We start from the raw sequence: 16423 nt of genomic DNA on the forward strand, positions 1-16423 counted from the left end.
CACGAAGAGTCTCTACATTTGGTACCGGGGTTGCGTAGACAAGATCTTTCAACTGCCCCCTTAAATGAAAGTCAAGAGGGTTGAGGTCAGGAGAGCGTGGAGGCCACGGAATCGGTCCGCCTCTACCAATCCGTCGGTCACCGAATCTGTTGTTGAGAAGCGTACGAACACTTCGACTGAAATGTGCAGGAGCTCCATCGTGCACGAACCACATGTTGTGTCGTACTTGTAAAGGCACATGTTCTAGCAGCACAGGTAGAGTATCCCGTATGAAATCACGATAACGTGCTCCATTGAGCGTAGGTGGAAGAACATGGGGCCCAATCGAGACATCACCAACAATGCCTGCCCAAACGTTCACAGAAAATCTGAGTTGATGACGTGATTGCACAGTTGCGTGCGGATTCTCGTCAGCCCACACATGTCGATTGTGAAAATTTACAATTTCATCACGTTGGAATGAAGCCTCATCCGTAAAGAGAACATCTGCACTGAAATGAGGATTGACACATTGTCGGATGAACCATTCGCAGAAGTGTACCCGTGGAGGCCAACCAGCTGCTGATAGTGCCTGCACACGCTGTACACGGTACGGAAACAACTGGTTCTCCCGTAGCACTCTCCATACAGTGACGTGGTCAACGTTACCTTGTACAGCAGCAACTTCTCTGACGCTGACATTAGGGTTATCGTCAACTGCACGAAGAATTGCCTCGTCCATTGCAGGTGTCCTCGTCGTTCTAGGTCTTCCCCAGTCGCGGGTCATAGGCTGGAATGTTCCGTGCTCCCTAAGACGCCGATCAATTGCTTCGACCGTCTTCCTGTCGGGACACCTCCGTTCTTGAAATCTGTCTCGATACGAACGTACCGCGCCACGGCTATTGCCCCGTGCTAATCCGTACATCAAATGGGCATCTGCCAACTCCGCATTTGTAAACATTGCACTGACTGCAAAACCACGTTCGTGATGAACACTAACCTGTCGATGCTACGTACTGATGTGCTCGATGCTAGCACTGTAGAGCAATGAGTCGCACGTCAACACAAGCACCGAAGTCAACATTACCTTCCTTCAGTTGGGCCAACTGGCGGTGAATCGAGGAGGTACATTACATACTGACGAAACTAAAATGAGCTCTAACATGGAAAGTAAGCGTTTCTAGACACATGTCCACATAACATCTTTTCTTTATTTGTGTGTGAGGAATGTTTCCTGAAAGTTTGGCCGTACCTTTTTGTAACACCGTGTATACTAATTTAGTATACAGTATTCACGTATCGTATTCGTTCTCATTTACACATTCATGCACTCTACTAAAGGCGCGTTGTAGGCGTGCGGTCTGGGGCGCCTTGCCAGTCTCGGCGCGGCTCCCCCTATCAGAGGTTCGAGTCCTCCCTCGGGCATGGGTGTGTGTATTGTCGCAGTAAGTTAAGTAGTGTGTAAGCCTAGGGACCGATGATCTCATCAATTTGTCCCATAGAAAATTTCCAAATTATTATCTACGATAATGACCGAAGTTGACGAAATGAATTAAAATTTGTGATGTGGCCGGTACTCGAACCCGGGTCTTCTCGCTTGCTAGGCAGTGGTGGTGTAACAGTTAGCATTTCTGCCTGACAAGGGAGAAGACCCTAGTTCGAGTAGCGGCCGCATCAAAAATTTAATTCATTTCGTCAGCTTCGATCAATATCGTAGGTAACAAAAAAATACAGAGCCAGTCAAAAGTCCTGGGACACCTTCATGAGTTGGAATATTAAAGGGAAAATTGAAATGTGATGATGGGAACATAGGCTTGAGGTGAGGCCGTAACTTTTGGAGTGAATGCCATTCATGGCCGCCATCTTGAAATCCACCATTTTGGATTCAAGTCATTGTTTGATTTTACCCATTCTGGATGAGAGGTCGTGGTTGTGAATGTCAGTGTTAAAAAATATATCGGCTCAACCACTTGTTTATAGTGTAAAACACTAAGATTGACACGCTTCGGAAGTCAGGCTTCCTTCATCAGGATAATAAAAAGTAAAAGAACCTTAAATGAAACTGACATTAAATGAAACAACAAGTTTACTGTTACCAGTCACCGTTTTATTTTTTCCACGACGCGTTTCGAAGATTTAAACCTCCATCATCGGGTGGATTTACATTAGTTAGTATTACGTATGTGTGTCTGTTGTGTTACGACTTTGGAGGAAGTTGTGGCACTGCCTAGTGGAGAAACAAGACACTTTGTGACCACTGGAGGTACTCTAGTTTACTTATTAAAGTTTACCATTAGATATCAGTTTAATTTTTTGTCAAAAGTTATCCAAAACCATATTCTGAAATAGTGTCTTGTTTCTCCACTAGGCAGTGCCACAACTTCCTCCAAAGTCGTAACACAACATACACACATACGTAATACTAACTAATGTAAATCCACCCGATGATGGAGGTTTAAATCTTCGAAACGCGTCGTGGAAAAAATAAAACGGTGACTGGCAACAGTAAACTTGTTGTTTCATTTAATGTCAGTTTCATTTAATGTCAGTAACAGTCACGGTAAAGCTTAACCTAAAAAATGTTCGCATTTAAAAGAACCTATTAAAACTCGCTAAAATGGAACATGTACCAGGCACAATAAAATTGATAATAAAATTAACACATCGTGGCTACTTCCATTGTTGTTGTACCTTGGAAGACACGGCCGCAACAAGGAAAGTAGCCACGATGTTTTAATTTTATTATGAATTTTATTGTGCCTGGTGCATGTTCCATTTTAGCGAGTTTTAACAGGTTCTTTTACTTTTTATTATTCTGATGATGGAAGCTTGACTTCCGAAACGCGTAAATCTTAGTGTTTTACACTATAAAGAAGTGGTTGTGCCGATATATTTTTTAACATCAACTCATTTTTTTTTTTAATGGGAAGGGGGGTGTATGACACATCAAATAACACTCGCTTGAGCTCTGGAATAGAGTGCTGTAATTCGTCTTTGTCTATCTTGTACAGTTTAGAAGTTACTAATGTCGAAAGTTACCTTGTTACCGACTCATCTCTCTCTTTGTTCCATGTGATCTAAAATGGGTGTGAAGGTAATTTCCCAACTTTGAACATTAATAACCTCTAAACTGTACAGTATAGAGAAAAACAAATTACACCACTAAATTCCAGAGCTCAGGCGAGTGTTATTCGATGTGTCATACACCCCCTTCCCATTAAAAAGAAAAAAAAAAGACTTGGATTCAAAATGGCGGATTTCAAGATGGCGGCCATAAATGACATTCACTCCAAAGTTGCGGCCCCACATCAAACCCATGTTGCCCTCATCAGACTTCAATTTTCCCTTTAATCTTCCAACTTATGAAGGTGTCCAAGGGCTTTTGACTCGCCCTGTATTTCCCACTCTCTTAATTAAATACATAAAATCAACAGTAATTAACGGAAGACATAATATTCAAAACAGGTAAAATTATTTACGACAAATACATGGTTTTGTCTGCTTATCATCTCATTGCCTGTACAATAGCGACAGCTCTCTGCCGGAACCGTAATTACTAGCAAATAGCTGTCTTGCCTGAATATCTTTTGTAAAGGAGGTGTGACTCGTCACTACCTGTATGAAGCTCCTTGATATCGTCAAGACTTCTACAGGAGTTGCGTATGGTGCTACGCCACGTGGCGACACAAAAGAGGAAATAGAATCCAGTGCCAGGGGAAACCTATAGTTGTGTGCAGTGCTCTGGGCCAGCTCGCGTAAAGTAAGTAGTATCTATCCATTTAGGACAGTAAGCATTTTGCGAGGGGTGTTCAATAAGTACTGCAACAATTTTTTTCCCTCGGCTAATTTCTGTTGAAAAAAATGCGGAATTTGCTGTGGGACATTGCGGAATATTCCTACTTCAACCCCAACCTGATTTAAGGGGAGGTTTACTATCTTTTGGTTCAAAAAATTGATATCTTAAATTGAATTTTTGGATCCATAAAAGTGTTTAGAATCCACCCCTGAAACGGTTATTCCGAATACGGAACGGAAATGTTTGTTATTCGCTGTTGAACAAGAAAATGCACCTGCCTGAAATCGGCCTTTTTCACGGCCCAGTTTTTTTCTTTCGGAGGACGAGTTATTGGACCCGGGCTTGGGAGGAATCACAAAAAATTCGAATGAAAGTTTCATCGCGTGTGTTTCGAAGTTATCCTCCAAGCATTTGCATTCTGGTGCGAAGACTGTGGATTGCGACTCTGGCAGTGAGCAGCTTCGGCGAAGGGTATTCAGCAATTCTGAAGACCGTGACAACGATGGGCGTCACCCCGGGGCTCTATTCGACGCAGTTCGCCGAGCATTCGGACGACCACCGGATTCGAGCGGCCGAGAACCGCTTGTCACCGGCCGTGCGAGCAGCTCTGGAGCAACGCAGCATGGCCCATATCGAGCAGAACGCCGTCTATGAGGAAGAGGGAGGACTAGTTTATGGACCCGGAATAGCAGATTGAACGTACGTTGCATAGTACTGCATTTATATGTTGTCAAAACTTCAAAGACATTTCTCTCGAAATGACTTTTTTTTATCGCGCGGTATGGTAACTTCAAATCTACTGAGCCGATTGGCATGATTCTTTGTTTCCGACGGAGCTAACTAAATTGTCTAGGAGTTGTACCACTTTTATTCCTAGCCATCAACTATAAATATTTGTACTTGGCTGACGAAGTCAAAAAATCGATGAAAAGAACCCTACTTTTTTTTCAAATGGCCGCCGTTTTGTTTCCTATGGCCCAAATAACTTAAGCGAGGTACAACTCCTAACGAATCTGACATACTTCGCTAACGTCAACTCAATTTTGGTTTCAGACGAGCCGGCTGACGTCTGACATATCGCGTGTGGAGGTCTACATCGAAATTTTGTTTCGTTTCGACGTATTTCCGCCTTTGCTCTTCGACATTTTTCGGTCGAAAAAAATTCCAGTTTATAGAGTAAATATCAATAAACATTTTGACCAAATTTGACAGAAAAAAAATCTCAAAGAACATGCTTTTTTCGGGCCAAAGATAGTGAACCTCCCCTTAAGTTTTCCTTCATAGCACAATTAGCTTCAGGCAAATGCCGGGATGGTTCTTTTGAATGGGCACGGCCAACTTATTTCCCCATCCTTTCCTAATCCGATGGGACCGTGGACCTCGCCCCCAAATCAACCAACCAACTCCTGTAGTTCCATGAACTTTCGGTAGATACGACCCACCGAAATGGCTCCAACGGAGGTGCGGTCCAGGCAGAGAGCTGTCATTTTGGCAGAAAACCAGAGAATCGCAGATAATCACAGGCGCTTGCAGAATGTGTCAGTGAACAAAAGCACGGCGAGTCGCTGGGCGAAGAGTCTGTCTCCATCGCAACAAGGTCGCTCAAACCTGCACGATATCCCGCATGTGTTGGAACGTGCGGACACTCTCATTCGAGGTTATCGGCGATCACAGTCAAACACCTCACTGCTCAACTGTCAGAGGGATAGAAACACAATTAAAATCACCCAAAAGAGGAAAGGCCGCAGGACCTGATGGGATACCAGTTCGATTTTACTCAGAGTACGCCAAGGAACTTGCCCCCCTTCTTGCAGTGGTGTGCCGTAGGTCTCTAGAAGAGCGTTGGGTTCCAAAAGATTGGAAAAGGGCACAGGTCATTCCAGTTATCAAGAAGGGACGTCGAACAGATGTGCAGAACTATAGACCTATTTCTCTAACGTCCATCAGTGGTAGAATTTTGGAACACGTATTATGTTCGAGTATAATAACTTTTCTGGAGACTAGAAATCTACTCTGTAGTAATCAGAATGGGTTTTGAAAAAGACGATCGTATGAAACCCTGCCCCCGCTATTCGTCCACGAGACTCAGAGCGCCATAGACACGGGTTCCCAGGTACGCGCCACGTTTCTTGACTTCCGCAAGGCGTTCGATGCAGTTCCCCACAGTCGTTTAATGAACAACGTAAGAGCATATGGACTATCGGACCAATTGTGTGATTCGATTGAAGAGTTTTTACATAACAGAACGCAGCATGTCATTCTCAATGGAGAGAAGTCTTCCGAAGTAAGAGTGATTTCAGGTCTGCCGCAGGGGAGTGTCGTAGGACCGCTGCTATTCACAATATACGTAAATGACCTTGTAGACAACATCGGAAGTTCACTGAGGGTTTTTGCGGATGATGCTGTAGTATATCGAGAGGTTGTAACAATGGAAAATTGTACTGAAATGCAGGAGGCTCTGCAGCGAATTGACGCATGGTGCAGGGAATGGCAATTGAATCCCAATGTAGCCAAGTGTAATGTGCTGCGAATACACAGAAAGAAAGATCCTTTATCATGTAGCTACAATATAGCAGGTCAGCAACTGGAAGCAGTTTTCCATAAATTATCTGGGTGTAGGCATTAGGAGTGATTTAAAATTGAATGATCATATGAAGTTGATCGTCGGTAAAGCAGATGCCAGACTGAGATTCATTGGAAGAATGGTAAGGAAATGCAATGCGGAAACAAAGGAAGCAGGTTACAGTACACTTGCTCGCCCACTGCTCGGATACTGTTCAGCAGTGTGGGATCCGTACCAGATAGGGTCGATGGAAGAGATAGAGAAGATCCAACGGAGAGCAGCGCGCTTCGTTACAGGATCATTTAGTAATCGCGAAAGCGTTACGGAAATGATAGATAAACTCCAGTGGAAGACTCTGCAGGAGAGACGCTCAGTAGCTCGGTACGGGCTGTTGTTAAAGTTTCGAGAACACACCTTCACCGAGGAGTCAAGCAGTATATTGCTGCCTCCTACGTATATCTTGCGAAGAGACCGTGAGGATAAAATCAGAGAGATTAGAGCCCACACAGAGGCATATCGACAATCCTTCTTTCCACGAACAATACGAGACTGGAATAGAAGGGAGAACTGATGGAGATACTCAAAGTACTCTCCGCCACACACCGTCAGGTGTCTTGCGGAGTATGGATGTAGATGTAGACGTGTCTGCTGGCAGTGCTGACATACTCGTCCATCAGTAGTGGTACCCAAACATGTGTGCAGGATGGGTTCCTAACCGCTTAACAGAAGAGCATAAAGAGCAACAATGGACCATTTGGGCGGAGTTTCTTTCGCGTTACGAGGCCGATCGTGACCATTTTTTTTCGAACATTGTCGCAGGCGATGGAACATGGGTTCATCACTTCGAACCAGGAACAAAACGGCCTTCCAAGGAGTGGAGCCACAGCACTTCTGCTCGGAAGGAAATGTTCAAAGCCGCACCGTCGAGCAGTAAAGTTATCACCACGATCTTCTAGAACTCTGAAGGGGTTAATCTGTTTGATGTCCTCCCTCACGGTGCAATCATCAACTCTGAAGTGTATTGCGCTACCCTCAGGGAACTGAAGAAAACAATTCACCCTGTTCGTTGCCAGAACTTGTCTCTCTCCACGGCAACGCAAGGCCTCACAAAGCTTCGTTGGACTCTTCTCCCTCATCCACCCTACAGCCCGGATCTCGCACCTTCCGACTTCAGATGGTTCAAATGGCTCTGAGGTCATCAGTCCCCTAGAACGTAGAACTACTTAAACCTAACTAACCTAAAGACATCACACACTTTGGAACCGCGCGACCGCTACGGTCGTAGGTTCGAATCCTGCCTCGGGCATGGATGTGTGTGATGTCCTTAGGTTAGTTAGGTGTAAGTAGTTCTAAGTTCTAGAGGACTGATGCCCTTAGAAGTTAAGTCCCAAAGTGCTCAGAGCCATTTGAACCATTTGACATCACACACATCTATGCCCGAGGCAGGATTCGAACCTGCGACCGTAGCTTTTTATTGCTACTCGACGGAAATATTAAGCAGGTTAGGCGGAAAGAGGGCACCCCTGTCTCTGTCCCACGCTGATTTTTTTCGTCCTATCATAAATATCCCGTTCAGTCCTCTTGACTTCTGTACATACTTAAAATTAGTCGCCTGTTCTTCCAGTCGGCTGACTAGACGTGTGACAAACGCGCCCTAAAATTAGAGCGGTCACCGCTATATAGGGTCTACTGCCCCCCCCCCCCCCTCCCCCCATCGGCCCATCTTATCCCGTTATTACGGGGTCGCCTGCCCCCGTGCTCCCAGCAGTTGGCTCACAGCCGCTAACGCGCGGGGAAGCCCCCGGGCCGGAGCGGTCGATGCAGCCCGCGTCACGTGACCCCGCCGGCCGGGGCTAGCGCGCTGACGTCACGCGGCGGCGCGGTGACGTAGGACAGTGACGTAGGCGGCGGGCCCGGCCGTGACGCGCCGATCAATAGCGGCAGCGGCGACCCCGCAGTGGCCGCCTGGCGCGCCGGCAACCCGCGCAGCTGGGGCGCGAGTGTGGCTGCAGCGTGGCGGCGATTAGGGGCACGCCGAGATGGGAAGTCTTACGCAGCCTTGGAGCTGTCGTAACCAAATTTCCGACAGAAGCTGCGTACGGCGCGAATCAAGTACTCGTGCGGCCCGCGGTTTTCAGTCATGGTTTATAATAATACGCTTCTAGCTATTAACAGCCGAATCAGGAAATGTCAACTAACCTTAAGATCTTCTTAAGACTGTATTTTGCCATAGTATTTAATTTTAATTTACGTTGTTGGATTCGTCCGTGAGCTAAGTAAGGCTGCTCGCTTACCTGAGGGGTGGCGGGATACGTAGGACGCCTAGAACCGCTCGGGCACAGCGGCAGGCCCGATCAGCAACTATAGTATAATTTTTGACATGGAGGTAACACGGGGTCACTTCGGGGTTAAAGGGTGTGACCCAGAGATGAAAATTCACGGCGCGCACGACTAGTACCGATCAGCTGCTCCAAATAATGGCTCTGAGCACTATGGGACTTAACTTCTGAGGTCATCAGTCCCCTAGACTTAGAACGAACCTAACTAACCTAAGGACATCACATACATCCATGCCCGAGGCAGGATTCGAACCTGCGACCATAGCGGTCATGCGGTTCTGGACTGAAGCGCCTAGAACGAAAAAGGGTTAAAATGGCTCTGAGCACTATGGGACGTAACTTCTGAGGTCATCAGTCCCCTAGAACTTAGAACTACTTAAACCTAACTAACCTAAGGACATCACACACATCCATGCCCGAGGCAGGATTCGAACCTGCGACCGCAGCGGTCGCGTGGTTCGAGACTGTAGCGCCTAGAACCGCTCGGGCACAACGGCCGGCCCAATCAGCTACGATAGTATAATTTTTGACATGGAGGTAACACGGGGTTTTGAGTGTGCGTTGCAGAACTGGTTGTTGTCGAATGTGTGAACATATTTGTAGCAAGGAATAGGAAACTAAACTAACGCTGTTGTACGAGGGTTGTCCAGAAAGTAAGTTACGATCGGTCGCGAAATGGAAACGACTATGAAAATCCGATAAAGCTTTGCAAAGATGTGTTGGGCAGTGTCTCTAGTACGACTTTAGATAGGATTATGTCGCTCTTTTCATTCCTGAGCTCTTAGTGAGGGCGTAAAGATGTTATAGAAAATAGTGTCTCCCGCCAATTACGAGGGCCTGGTGAGAATTTACCCCTGAGGCTATGCAACCAACATTACATAAGTGTCGTGCGGTTTCTTCTTCAAGACGATTCTCAGCCTCATTCTGCAGGGGCAATGAAGATGTTCCTGCATCGTTTCAATTGGAAATGTTTGGTTACCCACAATACAGCCCGTAATTGTCTCCCACTGAGTTTCATCTCTGCTCAAACGAACCGCTGGCTATGAAGACAACATTTTGGGGCTGTCAACGAGCTTTAGGCCAGCGTAGAGAATTGGCGGAAAGCACTGGCGGCTGCCTTCTATAGTGAGAGTATTGGAAAGTTGGTACAACGCTACGACGAATGTCTGTGTCAGAACGGCGACTACGTAGAGAAGTAGCTGAAAGGTGTAGCTGACTGTTACAAATGAAACATTTCTGATTTTCACTGTGATTTTCATTTCGCGATCAATTGTAACTTACTTTCTGGACAGCCCTCGTAATACAGAGTTACGGGAAAAATGACTATCGAAACACTCAGTAAGGATTTTGTTACCGTGTTCCATATTGCATAATGCATTTAAAAATAAGTGCAGTTACTGGTCCGGGGTGATTTTTCGGAAGACAGCAGGAGCGCTCTTGTGGTTATCCCACGCACCGTGACTACAATTCTATATGCCAGTCTGGTGATTCGACCTCAAGCGCTGCCATTCGTGAACACCATTCCATGGAGTGATTTCCAACAGGATAACGGTCGCCCACATACCGCTGTTGTAACCCAAAATGGTCAGAAGAGAGTCGATACGATGCCTCGGCCTGCTCGATCATCAAATCTGTCTCCAATCGAGCATACATCGAACATTATCATTCGATAAGTCCAGCGTCATCCACAAACAGCATTAATCGTCGCTGCATTGACCAACCAAATGCAATAAGCATGTAACTCCATCCCACAAACTGACGTCTGGTACCAATACGATACAATGCAGAGACGTTTGCATGTTCGCATTCAACATTTTGGCGGCTACATGGATTATTAAAGGACCAGCATTTCACATTTGCAATGGCTTATCTCGCTCTTACGTTAACCTGCGACCTTGCAGTGTTAATTACTTATAAGGAGACGGCACGACCGTGGGGTCGGGGATTCGTCCGCAATTTTGTGTGGTGAAAGAGGACCCCCAACACCTCACGTGGTTAAAATATTGGGACGCACTACTCGGAAAATCCCGAGAAAAATCGATCCAAAGTTTCTTAGGTGCCTTATGAGCATAGAATGTTAGTCCATTGTCGTGCCGCCGTCTGGCCTACATGGTTAGCGCTCGGACCGTTACGCCAGAGGTCTCGGGTTCGATTCCTCCTCCGGCACCTTTTTTTCTTCTGTTGCTTACAAAATTGCAGCGGATTGTTACAGGAGAATCGTGAAATTAGTTCCCGGGAAGATTGTATAAAAATTCATTGTGTAAGTCACCATCAATTATCGTTACCAATATTCCGAGACATGATTTAATATGCCTGGTTTGCCTCAAAATTGTCAGAAACTCGAAACATTTTCGTAAATGTTAATGGGGCATGTTTTTGTACAGATTTATTGCAAACGCCCTGTGATTGTAAAAAATCCGCTTTTATATGTTGCGCAAGATGTCGCAAAAATTATTGCTTTGTTTGTTTTTACGATAATTACCACTGCGGTTGTTGTTTATAATTATTATATGTATAAAAACCGAAATGTTTCCCAATCGACTTTGTTATTCTGATTAAAAAGGCAATGTTTCTCGTCATATACTTTACAATGAAAAATGGAATTGTATTGTTGAACAAAAAGAAAATAATTTTTATTCAGTAATGGAACTAATTTGTTAAAGATGATGTAGGTTTGGGAAACTTTCTGAATAATTGGTGGAATTACCAAAGAAAATGAAACAGAAGAAAAAAGAAAGTGCCGGAGGAGTAATCGAACCCGAGACCTCTGGCGTAAGGGTCCGAGCGCTAACCATGTAGGCCAGACGGCGGCACGACAATGGACTAACATTCTATGCTCATAAGGCACCTAAGAAACTTTGGATCGATTTTTCTCGGGATTTTCCGAGTAGTGCGTTCCAATATTTTAACCACGTGAGGTGTTAGGGGTCTTCTTTCACCAGACAAAATTGCGGACAAATCCCCGACCCCACGGTCGTGCCGTCTCCTTGTCAGACAAATTTATTTCATAAATTTCGTTACTCTCCATTAATTACTTTTTGCTCTTGCTATTGTTTTTCCTTCAGTGAGGATAAGCTTATTGACAAACCAAGACTTGTGTATATAATTTATAATTATAATAATGACGAGTGTGGAGCATATGAACTGTTATCTGTTCCATATTCAACTGGGGTTTGAATGGAAATCTTCCCTATCGGCTGTGAATGCGGGCGCTCCAGTCGTTGGTTCTACTCTCAGGTGCGTTTTTTGGAGTAGGTGTTATCCCTCCCGACTGACCGGCACGGCTGCTACACATCCATGTTGCATTGATTATTTAGCGGGCAGCTGAACATCGAGCTTCAGGCTTCGAAACCGGGCGTGTAATAAATATTTTTTATTCTCTTACAAAGGAAGCTATCTGCTGATCTTGGAGAAAAGCAGAAGAAAATTGTAGGAATACACAAGGCTATGCTAAGCCAGTGATGTACGCTAGACTTAAGAAAAGCGAAACCACATTCTTGCTTCCAGAATGAGATTTTCACTCTGCAGCGGAGTGTGCGCTGATACGAAACTTCCTGGCAGGTTAAAACCGTGTGCCGGACCGTGACTCGAACTCGAGACCTTTGCCTTTCGCGGGCAAGTGCTGTAACATATGAGCTACCCGAGCACGACTCACGCCCCATCCTCACATCTTTGCTTCCGCCAGTTCCTCGTCTCTTAGCTTCCAAACTTTACGGAGTTCGAGTCTCGGTCGGGCACACAGTTTTAACCTGCCAGGAAGTTTCGTATCAGCGCACACTCCGCTGCAGAGTGGATATATCATTCTGGAAACATCCCCCAGGCTGTGGCTAAGCCATATCTCCACAATATCCTTTCTTTCAGGAGTGCTAGTTCTGAAAGGTTCGCAGGAGAGCTTCTGTTAAGTTTCGAAGGTAGGAGACGAGGTACTGGCAGAAGTAAAGCTGTGAGGACGGGGCGTGAGTCGTGCTCGGGTAGCTCAGTTGGTAGAGCGCTTGCCCGCGAAAGGCAAAGGTCCCGAGTTCGAGTCTCGGTCCGGCACACAGTTTTAATCTGCCAGGGAGTTTCACATTCATACTATTTTAGATTTACAATAGAAGTTTCTCAAGGTTGACTGGAGTTGTAGATGTAGCAGACATAAAATCCAGGGAGTGAAAAGTTATTTTTAAACTGAAAAGAAACCAGAGTACAGTCGTCAGGCTTGTCAGACAAGCAGTAGTACTGAGAAGCAGTAGTTGAGAAGGGAGTGAGACCAAAAACTGAGTTGAGGCACAGTGAAGCAATTCAAGAAGAAATTGGAGAAAGAAGTTAAAGTTGAGGGTACAGAAATTTAAAAAAAAAAGTGTGGTACAGCAAAGAACGTGGGCGAACAGTTGAAGGGAATGGATAGTGCCTTCAAATGAGGTTAGAAGATGCATGTTGAGAAAAGAAAAACAACAGTAATCCATATCAGCGGTATTAAATCTGACATTGTAATTGAATTATACTGAGATGACAAAAGTCATGGGGCGGCGATGCGCACATATACAGATGGTAGTACACTATTAGCCATTAAAATTGCTACACCAAGAAGAAATGCAGATGATAAACGGGTATTCATTGGACAAATATATTATACTAGAACTGAGATTTGATTACTTTTTCACGCAATTTCGGTGCATAGATCCTGAGAAATCAGTCCCCAGAACAACCACCTCCGCCCGTAATAACGGCCGCGATACGTCTGGGCATTGTGTCAAACAGAGCTCGGATGGCGTGTACAGGTACAGCTGCCCATGCAGCTTCAACACGACACCACAGTTCATCAAGAGTAGTGGCTGGCGTATTGTGACGAGCCAGTTGCTCGGCCACCATTGACCAGACGTTTTCAATTGGTGAGGGATCTGGAGAATGTGCTGGCCAGGGCAGCAGTCGGACATTTTCTGTATCCAGAAAGGCCCGTACAGGACCTGCAACATGCGGTCGTGCATTATCCTGCTGAAAGGTAGGGTTTCGCAGGGATCGAATGAAGGGTAGAGCCACGGGTCGTAACACATCTGAAATGTAACGTCCACTGTTCAAAGTGCCGTCAATGCGAACAAGAGGTGACCGAGACGTGTAACCAATGGCACCCCATACCATCACGCAGGGCGATACGCCAGTATGGCGATGACGAATACACGCTTCCAATGTGCGTTCACCGCGATGTCGCCAAACACGGATGTGACCATCATGATGCTGTAAACAGAACATGTATTCATCCGAAAAAATAACGTTTTGCCAATCGTGCACCCAGGTTCGTCGTCGAGTACACCGTCGCAGGCGCTCCTGTCTGTGATGCAGCGTCAAGGGTAACCGCGGCCGTGGTCTCTGAGCTGATAGTCCGTGCTGCTGCAAACGTCGTCCAACTGTTCGTGCAGATGATTGTCGTCTTGCGAACGTCCCCATCTGTCGACTTAGGGAACGAGACGTGGCTGCACGATGCGTTACAGCCATGCAGGTAAAATGCCTGTCACCTAGACTGCTAGTGATACGAGGCCGTTGGGATCCAGCACGGCGTTTCGTATTACCCACCGATTCCATATTCTGCTGACAGTCATTGGATCTCGACCAACGCAAGCAGCAATGTCGCGATACGATAAACCGCAATCGCGATAGGCTACAATCTGACGTTTATCAAAGTCGGAAACGTGATGGTACGCATTTCTCCTCCTTACACGAGGCATCACAACAACGTTTCACCAGGCAACGCCGGTCAACTGCCGTTTGTGTATGAGAAATCGGTTGGAAACTTTCCTCGTGTCAGCACGTTGTAGGTGTCGCCACCGGCGCCAACCTTGTGTGAATGCTCTGAAAAGCTAATCATTTGCATATCACAGCATCTTCTTCCTGTCGGTTAAATTTCGCGTCTGCAGCACGTCATCTTCGTGGTGCAGCAATTTTAATGGCCAGTAGTGTAGTATCGCGTACACACGGTACAAAGGCCAGTGCTTTGGCTGGAGCTGTCACTTGCACTCAGGTAACTCATGTGAAAAGCTTTCCAACGTGATTGTGGCCGCACGACACGAATTAACAGACTTTGGAAGCGAAATGGTAATTGGGGCTAGACTCATGGGACATTTCATTCCGGAAATTGCTATGAAATTTAATATTCCGAGACGCACAGTGTCAAGAGTGTGCCGAGAAAACTACATTTCTGACATTACCTCTCACCACGTACAACGCAGTAGCTTACGACCTCCACTTAACGACCGAGTGCAGCGGCGTTTGCATGGAGTTGTCAGTACTAACAGACAAGTAACAATGCGTCAAATAACCGCAAAAATGAATGTGGGACGAACATACCCTTTAGGACGGTGAAGCAAAATTTTGCATTAATGGACTATGGCAGCAGGGGGCCGACGCAAGAGCCGTCTCTAACAGCACGACATCGCCTGCAGCATCATTCTTTTTTTATTTTGTGGATGACAGTGCGCCCCGTCACGGGGACACAACGGTTCACGAGTGATCTGAGAACATTCTGGACAGTTCGAGCGAACGACTTGGCCACCCAGATCGCTCGACATGAATTCCGTCGAACATTTGTGGCACACACGAGGGGCGTTTGAAAAGTCCGTGCAAAGTCCGGGAGATGGCACCACCGGCGCGTATCGAGGTCCTGTTTAGTTAGTAGCATCTTTGGAAAGAACGCAATCCAAGTTTCAGCCATATTGGTCTATTTATTTGTGTTTGGCATTCGTGTGAATCAAGGAAGTCGAGTGATTGTAAAAAAATGGACGAAGAAGAATTTCGTGTAGTGATTAAATATTACTTTATGAAAGGCAAAACGCCTCAGGAGACTAAAGAGAAGCTCGATAAACATTCAATTAGAACAGTTTATATGTTGTTTCAAATTTTCTGAGTGGGAATATGGGCACAAGTGATGCTGAACATTCTGGACGCCCTGTGGAAGTTAAGACTCCAGAAATCATTGATACAATACATGATATGGTGATGGATGACAGAAGAGTTAAGATGTGTTAGATTGCTAATGCTGTGGGCATCTCGAATGAACGGGTACATAATATTTTACATAAAAATTTGGACACGAGAAAGCTATCCGCAAGATGGGTTCCCCGAATGCTCACGCTTGACCAAAAACGGAATCGTGTGAAGTGTTGCAAGGATGGTTTGCAGCTGTTCAGGAAGAATTGGCAGGACTTTAAGCGTCGTTTCGTAACTGTGGATGAAACAAGGATACATTACTATACTCCCGAGACCAAACAATAATCTAAACAATGGGTTACCAAGGGAGAATCTGCACCAAAAAAGGCGAAGAGCATTCCTTCGACTGGAAAGTTTATGGCGGCTGTCTTTTGGGATTCGCAAGGGATAATCCTCATCGACTATCTGTAAAAGGGTAAAACTATTACAGGCGCATATTATTCATCGTTATTGGACCGAGCTGCAAGAAAAACGCGGGTGATTGTGAAACACGTATGTAACATAGCAGCGATGGCGAGGCATTGTAGCATCTGTGACCAGAGAGTATGCGCTTGACCGCGCGAGTGTTGCGAGCGGTTCTCAGTCTGTCAGTCAGTCGTTTGCGAGTCTGTCAGTAGTCGTTGCGAGTCTGTAGCTCGGTCTAGTTGAGAGCAGTACTCTAGTAGTAGTCGTTGTGTGCAGTACGCTAATAGTCGTCATGCAGAGCGGTCGGTCAGTTGTAGCAGCCCAGTGCGGTTGTGTGATGTAGGCGGTCGGCAACACTGGTCAAGATGGTGAATAAGGTAT

General features: G+C 45.8%; 1 protein-coding gene and 1 non-coding gene across 2 annotated transcripts in view; one reads left to right on the forward strand and one right to left on the reverse strand.

The window, feature by feature from the left end:
- LOC124553832 (probable cationic amino acid transporter) overlaps positions 1-16423 on the reverse strand; it is a 673643-nt gene that overhangs the window by 600932 nt on the left and 56288 nt on the right. The gene's annotated exons all lie outside the window — the stretch shown is intronic.
- Trnas-cga lies at positions 12642-12716 on the forward strand. Its single transcript has one exon. It is a non-coding gene; the product is annotated as a tRNA-Ser (tRNA).

Source organism: Schistocerca americana, chromosome 11, assembly GCF_021461395.2.
Source record: "Schistocerca americana isolate TAMUIC-IGC-003095 chromosome 11, iqSchAmer2.1, whole genome shotgun sequence".
Classification (NCBI taxonomy): domain Eukaryota; kingdom Metazoa; phylum Arthropoda; class Insecta; order Orthoptera; family Acrididae; genus Schistocerca; species Schistocerca americana.